This window comes from Actinia tenebrosa, unplaced genomic scaffold (assembly GCF_029948245.1).
Source record: "Actinia tenebrosa isolate PJP-AT-01 unplaced genomic scaffold, QUT_ActTen_1.0 PGA_scaffold7__59_contigs__length_16204524, whole genome shotgun sequence".
Taxonomy (NCBI): Eukaryota; Metazoa; Cnidaria; class Anthozoa; order Actiniaria; family Actiniidae; genus Actinia; species Actinia tenebrosa.
The window spans coordinates 14,263,055-14,270,002 of record NW_028292584.1 but is presented as its reverse complement, the minus strand read 5'-3'; the positions used below and the strand labels follow the sequence as shown (position 1 = coordinate 14,270,002).

The following is a 6,948-nucleotide window of genomic DNA, read 5'->3' as shown; positions in this document are numbered from 1 at the left end:
ATGCCCCGATTCAACAAATATAGAAAAGAAAATCAAAACAATTGCTGCAAAAACTATGGATTACAAATGGCATCTTAAAATCTATCAAACATAAACAAAAATTATACAGGACACATTATCTCAATAAAGACCTAGATAAAGTTAGATATTATAGAAATTATAGTAACGTGTTAAATTATTTGAAATTAAAGGTATTTTTCCTGCTTCTTTAAAGATTTCGAAAGTAACTCCTATTTATAAATCTGGTATAACAAACTGATCCTGGAAATTATAGGCTTATAGCTACCCTTTCGCCTCTTGCAAAAATATTCGAAAGAGCAGTTCCCAAGTAGATGGAAAACTGCCAAGGTCACACTGTTATTTAAAAGTGGCACTGTATCTGACCCCTGCAGCTATCGTCCAATTTCTAAGCTTCCACATGCTGGGGCACATAGCCCCCGTCAAGGTCTCATCGGAGGTGCGCATTGAATTCTGGGTAATCTTGATTTCGTTTCAAGATGGCGGACGTGCAAAAGAGTCCAGGAACAGATTGAGAGAAGTTTGAGACTGTGTAAGCTGAATATTTTGGGAAGCGACACAGCAGATAATCAACGAAGTATTGAAGGAGTAAATAATGTATTTCGAAATTTGGATTAACTTGTCGGCGAAATCTGTTCGAGTATGGAATCGGAGCATCCTGATTGTCACATTCTTATGGATTTGTGGCCTATGGCTGAACGAACTCTCTACAGACTACACAAGTCCATTGTTTGTCGAATGCAACAGTTTCCAAGCACAGTGACTCCATGGTTTTGCACTTTTAGCATTGACATTCCTCTTGAAGTGCTCGATTTGATTTTTGAAAAAGTTATCCAGCACAATAGTTTTGGTCATACTTACACTGAGTGCCCAGCAGTTATCAAGGTGGTTTTTACTGACTTGAGGAAAGCAAGATACATTTTCAAGCGTATGAACGACGACACCGTTTATATAGCCCAACAACAGTGAAAGATTAATAGTCTCATACTATTATGGATTCTGGAATTCTTCTGGTGTAGCTCAATTTTTTCACTTTCCAAGCAAACATTGGATTTGTTTATGTTGTTGATATTGTTTATATTAATTAGTTATATCTTCAGGTGGTAGGCTGTTAATTGTGCTTTTTGTACCAGTCGTAGATCTCATATTTGAATCTCAAAGCTATGTATTCCTGGTTTGTTTAGGACTTATTTTGAAGAGCAAATTTTTTGTATGTAAGCAAACTCATACCTTGAAAATTATCCTGATCTAGTTCAGTGATAAAGATCTTTGGTAGTTTGTAGCTCTTGCATGAGGTTGGTTGAAAACAATAAACATTCCAGATATATTATATGTTCATGGTTTTCTAATTTCACTGTAAAAGTGGGTTACATGAAATCGATCTTCTGCTACTGTTTTTTTTTTTTTTTTTTTTTTTTACTGAAAAATGTTTTTTATTTGAATTTGGAGATCTGATATCATTCCAAATTCAAAGAGCACCAGTAAATTTGATTTGCTCGATTCAAATTGCTTGACACGTTCTTTTACAATACCTGTGCTACCTACCACACTAGTGCATGGAGGCCCAGGAAGTAATTGTCTCTATCCAGTTGTTTTCAATGCTTTAGTCAAAGGCACAGATAAGGCTTAGGTTACTGTGGAAGATATATATGGCCTTGCCATGAAGTCATCTCTGGATGAGCTTTCAAAAGCACAACCAGGTAAAGGGGCATATGATATAATGTCTAAGTATAACTTAGAAACTTGTCTTGGATTTGGCATCTACTTAACATCTACTAAAGATATTAAATCAATGGTGAAAAACACTGTATATTGATATGTATTAGGTAGGACATACCAGGCTATTTACTTTTGAAGGCAATGACACTTTATAGAATTAGCTATTCCTTTTGAATGTTACTTAGGTATACATCCTGAGAAGATCACAAAATGCCACTCATTGTGTAGCTACTTCCTTCAAAGTAAAATACAGCTTCTCTGCTTCTTCCCAATTATTCAGTTGCTGTAAATCCATATTAGCCTTTATATAGTTACAATATTCTTGATGTATGTTCAATTCATATTCTTTATCAAAGAGATTTTCTCTTACATATTGAATTTGCTAGGTTGAAACAAAAAGACTTAAATCATCAACTCCACCAAAACATTCTGGAAGATGATACAACTCTAGAGGCATTTCAGGTAGAAGGTTTAGAATCTCTTATATGATGGGTATTCCATCACTCTTTGACCAGGTTGAGGTCTTGCTGGATTCCTTCTGAAAAGCAAAACCAAAAGGCATTCATTTTCAAGCTCAATATCTGGATTTTAGTGTCCCTTTTCAGTGAAATCTTTGAAGTAGCTTATCCACCACGTAGATCTGTTTTTTTCACCACCCTTCGATTCTTTGATTAGCTGGTGAAGAACCGTATACATGAGCATCCACAGAGTCTCTAAATTCACAATGTATTGCAGCCATCGCTCCATTTTCCGTGCCGCAATCACTACGTAATTTCACTGGGCAGCCATATTCTTCGACGCATTGAAGATAAAACGAAGCTGGGTTTTTGGGTTGGTTGTAGGACCTGGTTACTCAAAGCCACATTACTTTCCTACTCCAGTCATCTATGCACCCATGGACGGGAAAACAGTATGTTTCAACTTATCGTAACCGCCGGTGTGCCAACAGTAATTAGGACCTGGTACTCTGTATGTCCTTCTACGTAGCCGTTTTGCTCTTCTTATCTCGCAACCTTTGTGTTGCCTCTGTGGGCCACCGTATCAAAGCACACCCATTTATGTACCTGGAACAATCGTATTTTCTTTTTTAGAAATATCTATAATGGATGACGACCATGATGACTTCAATGTTCGTCAGATAAGGAAAATTTACCTAATTAAAAAAATGAAAATGGCCCTACTTCACTCTGACGTCACATCAAAACAATCTTCAACAATCTATTGTTTAAACGCAAAGGATCATGGTCATAGGACGGGGTCAAATCAAGGCAAACTAACCGAATATTGTTCTAAATCCCGTATCATTCCACGAAGAGAAGTAGAATAGCCAGCAAACGCTCAGAATATTTTTTAGTACATATTAACACACATTATATCTGAAAACCAGGCCATTTTAGATTAAACTGTTTTGCTAGGAGCAAATTTAGTTGAATTTTCTATTGGATTTGGCGATTCTATCCCCACATAAACAAGCAGTGACGTCATAGTGAATTAGGTCAATTTATATATTTTTAAGAATTGTCTGTACCATCTTCTGACCTGCAGCAGTCTACCGGAAGTACCAGCAGCAAGTTCAACAATCATATTCTAGAGTGGAGAGTTTGTAATGTTGGTATGTCATGTCATGTTGTTGTGCTATGATATGTTGTTATTTAAGTTTCTTTTCTTTTTACAGACGAAAACACTCCAGATGAAGTTCGTATTGAGAGGATGATCGAGGATGACAGTTTTGGCAGTGGTAAGTATTGGTAAGGGTTATGTTGTGATATTGTCCTATCATTGTTCATATCATCTCATTTTTCCTATTTTTCTAATGGCAGACCAATCATCAGCAAGGGAAAGGTCTTCCCCAGCCGCTAGTCCATTCTTTATTGATGATAGTAGTGGTAAGTCATAATTGATTTTGTATTTTACAAAGCTTTTCAATGTTGACTTCATACATTTATTTTATTTGCTTAAGGTATCAGGGTCTCCAAAACTGCTATGAAAGATTGATATTTAGGTTTTTACATTTTGCGAGAGAATACACAGTAAGCTATCATTTTCCAAAACTAATTTTTCAATAGCGTTTTTTATTAGCGAGAAATAAGCGAAAAACGAGTTTTTAGGTTCAATAGTTTTCGATTTATTGTTGGCATCACTTGTCAACGATGTGTCGTTACGTCTCTATCAGCCACTGTTGTTTTACTTTGTACGCTTTTGGATCTTCGTTTTGATTTCCTGTTGTTTGCTTGCTTTTCTCTTTAGTTAGGCGTAGACTTTAAAAATAATAAGGATGGCCTGAGCGAACAAAACCTCTGAACTTGAATAATAGCGATGAATCCCTAAAAAAACACTACTGAGCGGTACTGAATAACAAAAGTTCAGTTAGGAATTTATCTGGACCTCCCACCCTGAATAACAATGAAATAATTCGATCTTGGTTTCTCGTTACTTTGTCTGTCATTGGGGACACATTTTGGATTTTTTGCTTATCTCCAAAGTTATCGTGGATTTTGGCTCGGCTGGAGCTGATATAGCAGCGTCATAACTTTAGGAGCGTATAAAAAAGGAACAGGGCAACTAATCAAAAATCGGAGAAATACTTTTGACAAGTGATGTCTTGTGATCTCAGAAGGGTAATAAGCATTGGTTTTCGATCATTACCGGCTGTCATTGAACTCCGCTAAGGTTCCACGGTGAAAATTTTTATTCGAATAATTCACTCTAACTTAAAAGGATAAATGTATTTTACAAAAAGGAAAAAATGAACAGTTTCTACATTTATTCAGCATTCAGAAAATGTTTACTTTGTTGAGGTTTGTGAGAGTTGAATGCACACTTAATTTGCAGATCCAACTCCAATCCCTCTACCTGAATACAATGTGGAACCTTCGATTCTGGATGCAGATCCAAATGAAACCTCACTCGGGCAAGAGATTGTAACACTTGAGGTTGTCCAAGAAGCTTCCAAACAGCAAAGAGCAAAGCTAGTGGACAGCAGGGGATACAGCTATAACGTTAAAGAGAAAACTAAAACAACTACATACTGGCAGTGCACCGTAAGAACCAAAAATCTGAACTGCGAAGCTACTATGAAACAGGTTAGTGACAATATTTATAGAGAGTTATGCATACCTGTGGCCTTTTACACACATATGTTAACCGATTTATTTTTTCTCAGGTTAGCAGCACATTCACACCTGGCAAATAAGGTCATTATTATCCAGCAGAAGTGGGTGCAGCTACTGTAGCTAAGATTGTTGCTGAAGTAAAGAAAAAAGCCACAATGAATATCTTCAAGCTGGCTAGTGCAATTGTAGAAGAGGTATGGGCGATATCATGATAATAATGACAACTTACCATCATCATTAGTAAATTATAAATGACAAAATATGTTGCTCAAAATTAACCTTTCTTGCCTTTTTTCATTATAGGTTCTTTCTGAAAGACTGACTGGCCCTTGTCCAGCACTTCCAAAACCTGCCCACATTGCACGTCATTTTGTCAACTGCCACCGTCAAAGAATAAGACCAGAAGACCCCAAGGATCTCAACTTTGCCTTTCGCCCTGAATGCATACATCCAAATTTCATGAAGTCTGACCTCAGAGTGAACAACCATTGCCACTTTATATTGCATCGCCAGAACAGCTACTGACACTTAACAGGGCACACACCTGGTATATTGATGGTCCATTTAAGCTGCCCTGAGCCTTTCAAGCAGCTACTGTCTATAAATGCACTCTTTTGATGAGGTATGTATTAAGCATTTGGAAAGTGACATAAAGGAAAATGCTCCCATATGTTCCAAATGTTACAGCAAAGTTTTATTATTTACAGGATACTAGAAACATTGATGACTTAGTGAAAAAGAAAAGTATCACGACACATCCAATATTGTGGTTTTGCAGTGAAGATGGTATCATCTTATCATCTACATCCATGTCAGATTTTTTTAGTAATTGAGAAAAAAAATCTTCCTAGAAGTTTCATCACCAATAAGTAATGTTAAAGCCCTTATTGTCCTCTTAGGGGCATACTATGCTTTTAATTTGAAAGTAGATCCATCTCACAAGCTGATATTTGAATATCTTGAAAATATTTTGGGGCTGTTTCCTAGTAAAAAAAGTGTTAAATACAGGAAATTCTGTATGAAATTAACATAAAATTGTTGTCTTACAGTTAGATGGTGGGCTACATCCATAACAGTTTTTTTTTTAGTAATTGACAAAAAAATTTCCTAATGTTGACACTAAAGTTTTGAAATACTGGTAGACGTTTCATTGTACAGGGCTTTCATGACATATCAAGTTTAAACTTCTGTGTTTAGCTTTTCAATTGATATCAATCGAAAATTGCAATCAATATTAAATTTTCTTCCACTACCCCGGGTGGCATCGACACGTGTACGAGAGCTATTTCAAAATTATTTCTGTTTGCTTTTCTTCAACATAAAGCAGTGAAGGAGAAATTGTGAATGGTACTCCCAAGCTTCCATCTATGGTAATTTGTACATAGCCAAATATATAGACAAACGATAAAAATGTAATATTATATACCCATGAAATGATCAATGAACTAATTAAATAATGATCAATGAACTAATTAAATTAAGTGCCAAAAATTAGGCTTATTTTTATCACCGCTTTTGCTCCATGACTAAAGGTTTGACTTCAAAATAAAGGAAGAACTTTAGCTACGATACAAGCAATCTAGTGGAGTTTGTTAGAGTTTTTTAGCTTCGTAGTAAAGTAGTGAATGGACTCCTGGTGTGAGGCATTGTGTGACAACAAACAATGATGTGCGTTGCGCCAAGAAATCGTAAATACAATTCATCTCTCTTTTGTCAGCTTTTTGCGGTTGTGAATAAGAATGAGTTATTTCAATTTGAAAATTTCATTTCAACTACTGAAAACAGCTATAACATTTTATTACTATAACCAATTTATTGCATAACATATAACATGTAGACCCATAAGAACAGAAATAGGTAAATTACGAGCCTTGTATTAAATATAACATGTAGAACTAGTGAGATAAATCAATGGTTTTCACGGCGGCCACGTTGGAGGAACTTAACAAAAGAATCGTTAATGAATTCTTTTGTTATATTCTCCAACATGGCCACCGTGTCTTTTGTTATTTAATTCTCTTGGGAATGGTTTAAAACCATCAATACATTAATGATTTATGATTTGCAAAAATAAGCTGTTTACATTTATATAATACAA

The 6,948-nt window shown here is 35.7% G+C and overlaps 1 pseudogene; it reads left to right on the top strand.

Moving 5' to 3' along the window:
• The first annotated feature begins 660 nt into the window (after nucleotides 1–660).
• On the top strand, nucleotides 661–5,468 carry LOC148905727 (uncharacterized; annotated as a pseudogene).
• The last annotated feature ends 1,480 nt before the right edge of the window (nucleotides 5,469–6,948 follow it).